Here is a 12,450-nt window from a genome sequence, read left to right as displayed (position 1 = left end):
TACTTATTTTTGACTAAAAAAGCATCTTGCAGGTGAAGTAGAGGTTATACTTGGAAAATCTCTCCATTAATAATATTTCACTTCCTTTCATGCTTCAAAATTTTCACACATCTAGTTATATGGTATAGAATAAAATAAAGCTTTTCCACATTTGTGAATTTGTTACACTCAAATGAATTTAAAGAATGATAATAATAATAATACAATCAATATACAACAAACAATAAATCAATATAAACATCAGTTACAAAGAAAGAAGCAATCCCAAGCACCTCCTAAAATGAAGGAAAATATAATAATCCAAGCAATTTGGTTTTTTCCCCTCCAAAATGCCAAATAATAATGATGGCAATAGCCAAGATGAAATTACTTGTCAATCAAGATATGCTTAGAGGATTTAGATTAGATCATAAAAATAATATTCTAAACTACAGTATAACTTTTTTAGGTTTATACATTGATATGGTTTGCATTATTAGGCTGTAAGATTCTGAGTCTACAGAGCTATGCACAGTAGTCCTTAAATGATACTCATACATCAGACTTAGGTATTGGAGTTGGGAGGGGTGTTTGAAGAATATATTTGACTCCTGGGTATTTTAGATATAGCTCTAATTCTCCAGATAACATTCAGCCATTATAACTTCTTCACATTTTCTGTACTTAGCCTTTATACACAGCTGTAGACTCTATCTGTTCCTCATGTTTTGCTGCTTCATTCCACATTTTGGATGCTCCATTCATTCCACGTATCTGCTTTCATTCTGTCCTACATCATTTTCATCCCACATAGCAACATTAACAAATGAGATTTTCAAAAGTGAAAAACTTATGACACTATAGGTGACACTATAACTAAATAAGTTTGACATTGATTCTTAACAAAAGTATAAAATATTATTAGCAATGGTTCTAAGCACTTAGAAAAGAAGGTACAGGGGATCACTGATACCAGAACAGGTTAATTTGAAACAGATCCTTTTTAACTAGCTTTGCTCTTTTTTATTTTTTAATAGTTACTTGGACTGGTAGATTTAGTGATGCTAGAGACAATGCATTTTTATTTCAGCAAAGCATCTAGAAAAACTTTCATGAAATCCTTATAGTATGATTACATGAACTACAGTGTTTGATCTGGAAGTGTCGGCTAATCAATGATTTTTTTCCTTGGAGATGATTTTGGATGGTGGGCTGTAAGGCTCTTATCTAATCCTGTTTTACGTTATGTTTTTGTTTTTTTTAATTAGACCTACATGGAAACAAAGAAGGCATGTTCATTAAATTTACAGATATTATAAGTTAAAAGTGATCACTACTATAACATTTCTTTATCTGAAACTATGTCCTAAAACAAACAAGATGTGATTTAATAAAGATAAAAGAAAAATATTATGTTTAAACATAAAGAATTATTGAAGTATAGACTATGTAAGGTGGAAGGCATGATTTAATTGCAGTCCATGTCTAATAGACTGGGATTTTTTTTTTATTCTAGGTAATATGTTTGCTAAAAGAAAAACCTACTTAATGTAGGTTTGAGATGCCTTATTGGCAGAGTATGCTTGATCAAAGGGGCTACTGATCAGTCCATGACTTAATTCTTGGTACACTGTATTTGAATATTGTGTTTCTTTCTGAGTGTACAATTTAAGGAGAATGAAAAATTAAAGCACATTCAGAGCAGGGAAAAGAGTGTAGTTAGAAGGGCTCACCATGCCATTTGAGGAATAGTGAAAAGAACCCGAGATTTTGAAGAAGAGGAAAGTATTAGCAGGTCTTCTGGTAGCTACTTAACAGTTTGCTTGAAATATTTCAAGGCTTTCAAAGTCTATAAAGAAAGATTAATTTTGTGAGGATGCAGAGAAGCGACCTCCCCAGCGAACACAGCGCATACTGAGCGCTCCCCGACACCGCCTCCGACCAGAACTTACAGGACCAGAACCCGCACCAGTCATATAAGTTCAAAGAAGTTAATTTGATCTTCACAAATCAGATGGTGTAGGCTTTAGAGTTAAGCAGATCTAAATTTTATAAATTTGACGTCAGCATTGGTTTTAGCAAAAGGAATGAAACTTCAGAGCTTCATTTTCCTAACGTGCTAAATAGGTATAATAAGTTCTATCTCATTTTAAGGATTAGAAATAATATATAAAAAGGGCTTAGTTCCTGGCATAGGTAAATATTCAATAAATAATCATGATTATACATAAATTGATAAAAAGTAGAGATTTCCAACATTGGGAAGATTCAAGTGGAAGGTGGTGTAGAGGGAATATTGGAGAGAGGATTCCTACTTAACATAGGGGACCAACTTTTAGCATAATGGTTTTCATTTCCACTTTGGCGTGAAATCTCCTTTCCCCTCCCTGCTTTTTCCTTGCTTCACAAAACAAGCAAGTCCAATCTGTTTTAATCAACTTTACGTTATAGTCTTTCGTTGACTTCTGGAAGTTAATTGACTTTTGAAAAGTTAGAACAGGAGGGGAGCATAGCTTTGAGAAATGAAGTGTTTTAACAGTAAAAAAATATGCAATGTTCACAGATCAGAGACTTCTCATTTAGTGGTTCGGTGAGTTACTCAGGGAGGAGGCAAATGTTACAGGGTTGGTTAAGTTACTAACAGAGGCACTAACTGAAAGAAGCTTCCACTACTTCAAACCACATCAAGCTCTTGGCAAGAGCACGTGAAAAATGTGATCCAGGTCAGGTGTGAAGCGGGTCTGGACTTGCTGGCTGGAACTAAGGACAGGAAGTTTGGAAACTCCCAGGGACCGAATGGAGGCCCTTGGATGCCACCAGTTTACAGCATGAGTTGAGGAGACAAAAAAGAGGGCAGCGACAAAAGTGGTGAAATAGGTTGGAGGGCCCCAGAAGGAAGGTGAAAGCTGGCGGGTCCTATGGGCTTATAGCCCACAGAACAGTGTCCTTGAGTTGTGCACCAGGACCCGGGGCATCAAATCTTGCCCGGGGGCGAACCTCTCTATCCGTGTCTCCCAGCTGCTAGTCAGTCCTGCTAGGGCACTTCTGGAAAACCTGTCGGCTGCCCGCAACCTTGGTCCGGCTTTGATCGCAGTCTTGATAACTGGGCGCGGTGCCCTGCCTCCTTTGCTCCCGCCCTTCTCCCGCCCACCGGGTCCCACCAGCCTGTTTGCCTCCAAGCGCTGGGGGTCGACCAGATACTCCGGGGCTCGGCTGCAGGCAAGACCCGGAGAGCGGAGTTCGCTCCTGGCCGCAGGGCGCGCTCGCGCGCGCTCGCTCGCGCCCTCCTCACACGGGTACTGGGCATGCGCGGCGCGCGGCCGGCTTGGCTGGGAGCTGGTGAGCGGGCTAGCGGGCGGGCAGAGCCGACTTCATAGGCTGCGGCAGGCGAGGCGGTGTCGGGGAGCGCTCGGTCTGCGCGGTGCTCGCCGGGGAGCTCGCTTCTCGGCAACGGGGCGCGGACAGCGGCTGGGCGGCTCGCGGAGCCTCGGGAGGGCGCCGGCCGGCCAGATCGGAGGCTTTCTCCTGGCCACCTCCTGCCTCGTCTGGGCTCGCGGCGCCTCCAGGGAAAGCCGCGGCCCCGCAGGCGGATCCGAGGTAAGAGCCCCGCGGGGAAAGGCGCCCGCCGGGGTCCGACGGCTTGAACTCTCCCTCGATTTTAAAAATCCGCCTTTGTGTGCTTGGGTGGAACGGTGCCAGGCGCCGCGTCCGCCTTCATCCACTTTGACTGCTTTCAACTGGTGTTGGGAGAGCCAGGTGTGCGCGTCCGCGCGCCGGTCCTGGTGCTCCGCGAGCCGGGGTCCACCCTGCGCCGCCCGCCCGGCGCCGCCCGCCGCACCGCGGGCTCCGGGAAAGGTGGGCAGAGAAGATTCACAGTGTCCCCGTAATATTTCCTGGAAACCTGAGCTTCCGCAGGTACACCTGCGCTTATCTGGGCGGTGGGGCGACCGCACTACGCGTATTCTTCTCACCGTTTATCTGAGACTTGGGGTTTCCAGCGCGCCCCTCCCCACCCCCATCTGGGGGAGGTCTTTTCAAATTGACACTCTGGGGCAAGGTCCCACCATCGCATATGTCCTCAAATTAATATAGCTCATTATTTTTGATGAGTTGTCACTTCTAATTCCTGTTGACTTTCTTAGCTCGCTCCACTTTACTCATCAATGTACTTTTGGGAAGAGGGCCTTTCTGGTGTCTCTGTCAGTTAATGCCTTTTGAGCGTATTTCCCCACCCATGTAGACTCTGCTTGTTCCTCCTAAGCTCACTCTCTTTACTTTGCTTTCAAGGACTACCTGTACGCAGATTCTTTGCACCGATCGTTCGCCTCCTTTTCATTGTTTCTCAAATCCTTCCTTTCCCTGAGTACCCACAATACTGCTGGAATCTCGTTGGGGGTAGGACGCTGTGGTATTATCATTTGAAATCTGTGAATGTCTAGGGCGGTAGAGCATTAGGAATTGGAATCCTCCTTTACAAAATATATTTCAATGAAATATATTATTGCTTTGCTTTTAAAGGCTTCAGTTCTTGCCTCAGATAATAAGAGAAATAGCAAATATCTTATGAGTTCAGGAAAAACTTGGTTCCAGATGCATGTGAATACTTTGATTTTGGCTTTGTTACTTTGGGGAGATAGGGGAAAGGATTTCCAGAAGGCTACTTTATATATATGTATATAACAACAAAGCAACAGTGTTGCGTACTGCTTCTAATTTATTTCCAGTGAATGGATACCATTCTTTTACGGAACTTGGGTTTTGGAAAGTGTACACTAGTAATTTAGATCATGTGGTCATTGAAATTAAAGTCAATGTCATCCCCAGTCACCTAGGATAGATTTTCTATTTGACTTGGAGTTGCTCGTCTGGAAAATTTTTGCTCATGGGTTCACAGTTTTACTTACAATTTGAAAAATAATGCAATTTATAGACTTGGCGGGTAAAGGGTAGGCTAGAATGTATCACAAATGTATTGACATATTATAGAATGCCTTTAGTGCAGAATTCATAGATTAAGACTTCTTAAAATTCCACAAGTCATTCACTACACGACAGAAAAAAAGAAAACTTGCTTTTAAGTCCACTATTCTGAGATAATCACTTTTTATAATATTTGGTACATTCTCTTTGAAATCTTTTTTTCCTCCTACTTTCCAATGTCATTCAGTATTATTAGATAGTAATTTTCAGCCCTTTATTAGTAGTGGGGGAATACTTAAAATTAAGTGGTATTTAGGGTGATGTATTTTCAAAATAGTTTATTCTTTTTTGTTCCCTGTGAGGAATCTAATGGTTAAGTTTGAACACTTTGTTAATCAAATGTAAATATTTCATTGTGTTTTTATTTCTATCTTTTCTTGCTTTCAATTTTTTATCTATGCTGATACTTTTCAGATATCAGTCCTTTTCTATGCTATGACATAGATTTTCTATTTTTTGCTTTTAATGTTTTTATTTGATACATTTTAAAATCCTAGTCCTATTCTTTTCTTACACTATACTATGCACACGTTCACCACTACTTTTTCTTCTTTCTCTACTGACTCTCCTATTTTCTTCAATTACCTTTATTAATTCTGCAGCAGCTCACTTGAACCATGGTTTATATAAGTAAATATAGTATCTAGAATAAAAGGTAATAGTTTTTTTTTTCAAGTTCTCTCTTTAGATGCTTGACGTTTGTTGGATGAATATTTTAGCACTGATTTGATTTATATAAAATATAGGTTAGCTTTTCTGAGTTGTAGTAAACATATTTGGTAGTTATTTAGATCGTCAGAAAACAACTTCAGTTAATGATAGGTTACAAACTTTCAGACATCTGCAATGGTACATGAGAGGAAAAAGTGGAATTTTAGTTAAAGTACTTCAGCTATAATATATCCCTGCTGGGAGTTACTGCATGAAATTGTTTGCAGCTGTTAGTGATTGAAAATATTTTCTTAAGAAAAATCCTGTAACTGAATAGTTGTAAACATTTTAAGTTTAATATATGCAGGGAAGGTGTGAAGTTCCTCAGTGCTTCACTATACAGCTTCTTCAGTGTTTTTTAGATACATTCTTAAATGAGATTTTTACACATATATTTTATTTTTTAGATTAGCTTTAGATTTGCAGAAAAAATGTAAAATTTGTACAGTGACTTCTTGTATATCCCCATACTCAGTTTCCCTTCTTAACATCTTACATTAGTATTTGTTAAAATTAATGAACCAGTATTGGTACTAACTAAAGTTTATACTTTATTTAGATTTCCTTAGTTTTTAATCTAATGTCCTTTTTTTCTGTTCCAGGATCCTACCATGTAGGATATTGTATTACACTTAGTTGTCGTGACTCCTTGGGCTCCTCTTGGCTGTGACAGTTTGTTAGACTTTCTTTGTTTTTGATGACCTTCACAGTTGCGAGTTGTACTGGTTAGGTATTTTTCAGAATGTTCCTTTATTGGAATTAGTCTAATGTTTTTCTCTTGATCAGACTGATTTTTTGGGTTTTGGGGAAGATCACAGAGGTCAAGCGCTATTTTTATCACATCATATAAAGGGTACATACTATCAACATGATTTATCACTGTTGATATTGATCACCTGGCCGATGTAGTGTTTGTTGGGTTTCTGCATGGAAAAGTTACTCTTTTCTTTGTTTTCAGGCTGTACTTTTAGAAAGACGTCCCTGTGCACAGCCCGTGCTTAAGGAGTGGAGAGTTATGCTTCTCCTTCTTGAGTGTGCAGTATCTATGTAAATTATTTGGAATTCTTCTGCATGACAGATTTGTCTCTTCTCTCCATTTATTTACTCAATCATTTACTTATATCGATCTGAACTCACGGATATATATATATATATATATATATATATATATATATATATATATCACGGATATATATATATATATATATACCTGTGTGTGTGTGTGTGTGTGTGTGTGTGTGTGTGTACACACACGCATATATTACACTTTGGGTTATAATCCGATACTATTTGTTTCTCAAATTGTTTCAGCTTTATTAATTGGGAGCTCTTTCAGTTGGCTCCATAATTGAGTTGTGTTTTTTGTTGTTGTTAACTTCCTTACTTTCTAGCATTGAAAGATGTTCCAGGCTCCTGTTATATATTTCCATTTCCTCCCCAGTCCTAGATTCATTTTCTTGGGAAATGGTATTAGAAACCAAGATGTGGGTGCTAGGTGTTCAAGTTGCTACTATGGTGTCATTGCTCTCAGGCCCTCTCATTTGACAGCAGGAAAGACACGTGTGTATACAAACCTATGTATATACATGTATTTCTCTATGTAACCATGTGTATCGTATTAAGCCAAATATGAGTTCATGTGGATGTCTCTTACACTACCTAATCCATTACCACCTATATAATTCTGCCTTTCTCTCCTTCCTTATCTGTAAACTTACTCCAACAGTGAGAAGAAACCTGGCTCCCATCATCTGCCATCCATTTACTTAATTTTTTAATTGCATTATTGAAATTGTTAGCCTATGCTCCTTTACGGAGAATGGAAAACAACTTTATCAATTAGAGTACAGTGCTTATGTGCACTTTCTTTTGCTTTTAGTCTCACAGATCACTCCCTTTCCTTCTATCCCCTTTAGTGAGGTTGTTGCAGAAATCTGCATTTCATCCTCGGATTCCCTGACCTTCTAAATGATTTTTTAAAATTTGAATACATTAAGGTTCACTCTTTGTTCTGTAAAGTTCTATGGATTTTTACAAATGCATAATTTAATGTATCCATTATTATAATATCAAAGTATCATACAGAATAACTTCAACACATTAAAAATCCCCTGTGCTTCCTCTGGCAACCCTCTTCCCCTGGCAACCACTGATTTGTTTTTACTGTCTCTATAGTTTGCCCTTTTCCAGATGTCATATAATTGGAATCACACAGCCTTGTCAGATTGGCTTCTTTCACTTAGCAATATGCATTTAAGATTCATGGAGATTTTCTTGTAGTGTGATAGCTGATTACTTTTTATCACTTAATATTTCATTTTATGGATGTAACACAGTTTGTGTATCTATTCATCTATTGAAGAACATCTTGGTTTTGTCCAGTTTTTGGCAACTATGAATAAAGCTGCTAAGAATATCTGTGGGCAAGATTTTGTGTAGACACAAGTTTTCAAATCACTTGATTAAATACCTAGGAATGTGATTGTTGGATTCCATGGTAAGATTATGGTTAACTTTGTAAGATATTGCCAAACGGTTTTCTAGAGTGACTACCGTTTTGCCTTGCCACCAGCAATGACTGAGAGTTCCGATTGCTCCTCGTCTGGGCAGCATTTGACGTTGTCTGTGTTTTGAATTGTATGTATTCTAATTGGTATAATATCTCATTATTGCTTTAATTTGCCATTTCCTAGTGATATTTGATGTCAAGCGTCTTTTCATATCTATTTCCCATTTGTATAGTTTCTTTGGTGAAATGTCTGTTCTGAACTTTTGCCTATTTTATCTTAATTGTTGAGTTTTAAGAATTCTTCCTATATCTTTTTTGATACAAGCACTCTACCAGGTAAGTGTTTTGCAAATGTTTTCCTTCCTGTCTGACCTGTCTTTTTAGTCTCCCAACAGTGTTTTTTTCAGAGCTAATGTTTTAAATAAAGGCCAACTTATGAATTTCATACATAGAATTTTGGTGTTGTATTTAAAAACTCATTGCCAAACTCAGGACCACCTAGATTTTATCCTTTTTGTTTTCCCTAGAAGTTCTATAGATTTACATTTTGCGTTTAGTTCTATGATATATTTTGAGTTAATTTTTGTAAAAGGTATAAGGTCTATGTCTAAATTTACTTTTTTGCCTATGGACTTCCAGTTGTACCAGTACTAAGTAAATGCGATTTTTAAGTCAGATTGTAAATTCGTTTTAAGATTGAAAGGAAAGTGTTTCTATTTTATTTTATTTTGTACAAAACTGCTTGAAAGAAACAGTTGAGAAATGACTTAGAAATTAAAATGAATACTACACATAGACTGTGTGTTGAGATTGGTTCTTGTATGTTATACGTAGAGTCGTACCTCGGTATCTGCAGGAGATTGGTTCTAGGATCCCCCAAGGGATATCAAAATTTGAGGATGCTCAAGTCTCTTATATAAAATGACATAGCATATAACCTGCACACATCTTCCTGTATACTTTAAATTGTTTCTAGATTACTTATGATAGCTAATACAATGTAAATGCTATGTAAATAGTTGTTATACTGTATTGTTTAGGGAATAATGACAAGAAGAAAAGCCTGTACATGTTCAGTACAGAGGCAACTATTTTAGACCTAATTACATAGTAAATATCAGCAACAACGTAACTTTTTTCCTGAATATTTTTGACCCACTGTTGGTTGAATCAGTGGATGTGGAACCAACAGATACTGAGTGCCACATAATTCATTTCCTTCTTCCTCACTAACTCAGATTTTTCTTTGTGGAAAATGGAATTATTAATGTAGATTAACATCTGTCATTTCTTTTGGATCTAACCATAGGAAATAATAAAGTTTTCTTTTTCACAATGAGAATCTGAAATAGGGGATTTGCAGGGTGTATACTGAGAAGAGGCAGATTATGTAAGTGCCATCTAGAAACTTGAGCCTTAATTATATGGTCTTGAATCTTATCCCTTGTCACTACTATAGCAACAAGTGGTTTTTTTCAAGTACCTTTCTTTTGATAAGCATTTTGTGTTATTGACATTGTGGCCAGAGGTATTTGTTGTTACACTACAGTTAGAACCAGCAGCCTTCAAGAAGTATCTAGAGAGATCTCACATGATAAAACTAGCTCCCATGGTGTGGACGAGTGTTACATACATGATCTCTTTTAACTCTTACAAGAGCTCTTTAAGGCGTGTCTCCTTATTTCCATATTAGTGGTAAGAAATAGGTTGATAAACATAAAGTGACTTGTCTCTGAAGTCAGAGAGACCTCATCTGCCTTAGATTTCATAACTAAGAAGTGGAAACAATGATAGTAACTCCTTGACACAGTCATTTGTGGTGGGTTAAATGAAAAAGAAATGTACGTATATCCCAGCACATAGATGAAGGGAGAGGCTCACTGTGGCTGAAGGAGTCAGAAAAGTCTTTACTGTAGGATGTGACATTTGAGTTTTATAGGATGAATTTTTGAGGCCCAGATTGAGAGTGTGAGGTGGGACTCTAGGGTATTCCAGGCAGAAAGATGAATACGTGTGAGGTGTGGGCAGAACAGGTGGACATGATGGGAGTGGAGGGAAATTCTGCAGTCTCATAGAGTCTCGTAGGATTATTAGAAAGAACTGAAGAACCAGTTTTTCATTTTTATAAGTAATACAATAAAGTATTCATTACATTGTAGGAGAAGAGAATAACGATATCATACCTGTTTTAAGAATTGCGTGAATCTCCTACTCATATGACTTTCTGAATATAGTCATTTATGTAGTAAATAAATTCTTGTGTTCTTTTTCAGTCCTGTACTACTCAAGTGATTTGATTAAGAAAGAGGACTTGTGTATTTTGGGGTGAAATCAGAGGTCCTGTCTCAGACCATGCTTATATTTTGTAGCATAACAATATTAGAATGTAACATCCCGCAAAGGCACAATCTAGTCCTAATTGAGCCAATTCAGAATTCTAAGAACCATGAACAGTTTCTGATCACAACCTGAAACATAACCCTTAGGAATGTACTAAAAATAATTTGTTAGTGAATGAATTATGTGCTTGATAAAAGGTCAGAGTTCTACAGTTGAAAAATTGTGTTTTTAACGTAAAGGGAGAAGAAAAAAAGGAAACAAAAAATAGAAAATTGAAGATCAACAAAAGGAAGAGAGGTTAAATTTAAAGCAAGGGAAGAACTTTTTAAGTCTTTTAATGAAGTCGATATGAATTTAATTTTATTTAGAAAATTTTATTAACACAATTACAATATTATCTCTGTTAGAATATTACCACTTGAATTTCTTATTTTTGAAATATATTATTATTATATTATTGATATATTTATTGATTTAGTGCAACGATAGGATGTTTCCATTGTCTGAAATATGTTTGTGACCATCAAACACTATTTTTTTTCTGTTGATGCTAATATTTGTAATGTTTTGTAATATTGTAGTTGTTTCTGTTTTTCTCTAGGAAATAAAATATTTTAAAAAGTACACCTGGCAAAACAAATCTGTAAAGAAAAGTATGTGTGAAATTTGTCGCTTTTGAAAAGGCATTGAATACAATTTAATAATCTACAATGATTTTTACATTTGAAGTTAACGGAAATTTTAGACATGAAGATACAATAAGATGGTTTTGAGTATGTTGACTTTGAAATTTGACGAAAGATGTACTCGTGGTAACAGAGAGGGTAGATATATTGAACTTTCATAAATGGAAGGAAGCAGAACATTACTATATCCATGTAGATTCCCCGACGCGCCGCCACACCGGCAGCCGCAGTTTGTGTTTGTATGTATGTGTGTAAGTAATCTCAAATTTTTCTTTCCAGTGTATTTTCAAAACTTTAACTGTTTTCTGACTAACTATATATTGAGATTTAAAAATATTACTCTTTAATCTGGAAATACTGATTTAGAAGGCTTTATTGAGTTGTCTTTATTACTTTAGTGTGTTTCTGTACATTATCAGAACTTCTGATGTATATAATCTATTTATTTTCAGTACTGAACATTATAACTACTGTTAAATTTTTTTTTTTTTAAACATCTCAGGATCATTTTAGTCAAGAGACAACATTAATTTTGTTGGTAGTTCTTTTATTTAGCTCTTTGGTGGGGCCTTGTTAGATTCTGAATAATTTAAAAGCAATGGAATTCTTTCTCTGATAAAAATCTAGTCATTGCGCCAAATCTTGTAGCATTATTCACATGATACTCATGCATGTAAAGGTGTCGAATTCATGTGTGTTCCTGAAGGTGTGTATTAAAGAGGGTATTTTTAATTATTGAGGAAAATGACCTTCCGAAGATTTTAACGTACATTAATTCACAGATTTGCGTCAAGTCTGATCTCTTTTTTTAAATGAATAACAATGATAGCCAAACCTAAGCAACAGTGTATAAAGAATTGTATAAAATATTATGACTTCATTTAAATTTAGGAATAATCAGTTCTATATTTTATGTAAGTTAGTATATTTGCTATCTTTGTAGAATTACAGAATAAAGTGTTTAAAGCATCTTTTCTTTTCATATTGTTTTAATTTTCCTATTTTTAAATCCAAATTATTGAAACAAGAAGTTTAAGCGACATTTTTACTGCAACATCCATGCACTTGGCCATATTTCACATTTTTCCACACTATCTTAAGACTTGCTACTTTCCATGGTCTCATGAAGAAAATAATCTTATAAAAATCTTGAAGCAAATAAATGACCATGTGGGTTTTCCCTCAGCACCCCTTCTCCATCCTGCTTCCCTCCTCCCTGCTTCGCCCCATCCTCTCTAGCCCTGA

At 36.8% G+C, this 12,450-nt stretch overlaps 1 protein-coding gene across 1 annotated transcript in view; it reads left to right on the top strand.

The window, feature by feature from the left end:
* The first annotated feature begins 3,362 nt into the window (after positions 1-3,362).
* EPS8 (epidermal growth factor receptor pathway substrate 8) overlaps positions 3,363-12,450 on the top strand; it is a 169,729-nt gene continuing 160,641 nt past the window's right edge. The window contains exon 1 of the mRNA XM_033118213.1: positions 3,363-3,576. The gene's annotated coding sequence lies outside the window, so the exon portion shown is untranslated. The remainder of the gene's footprint in view (positions 3,577-12,450) is intronic.

Source organism: Rhinolophus ferrumequinum, chromosome 10, assembly GCF_004115265.2.
Source record: "Rhinolophus ferrumequinum isolate MPI-CBG mRhiFer1 chromosome 10, mRhiFer1_v1.p, whole genome shotgun sequence".
Taxonomy (NCBI): Eukaryota; Metazoa; Chordata; class Mammalia; order Chiroptera; family Rhinolophidae; genus Rhinolophus; species Rhinolophus ferrumequinum.
Note: the sequence above shows the minus strand (reverse complement) of the source record. Positions and strands in the feature narration are given on the sequence as shown.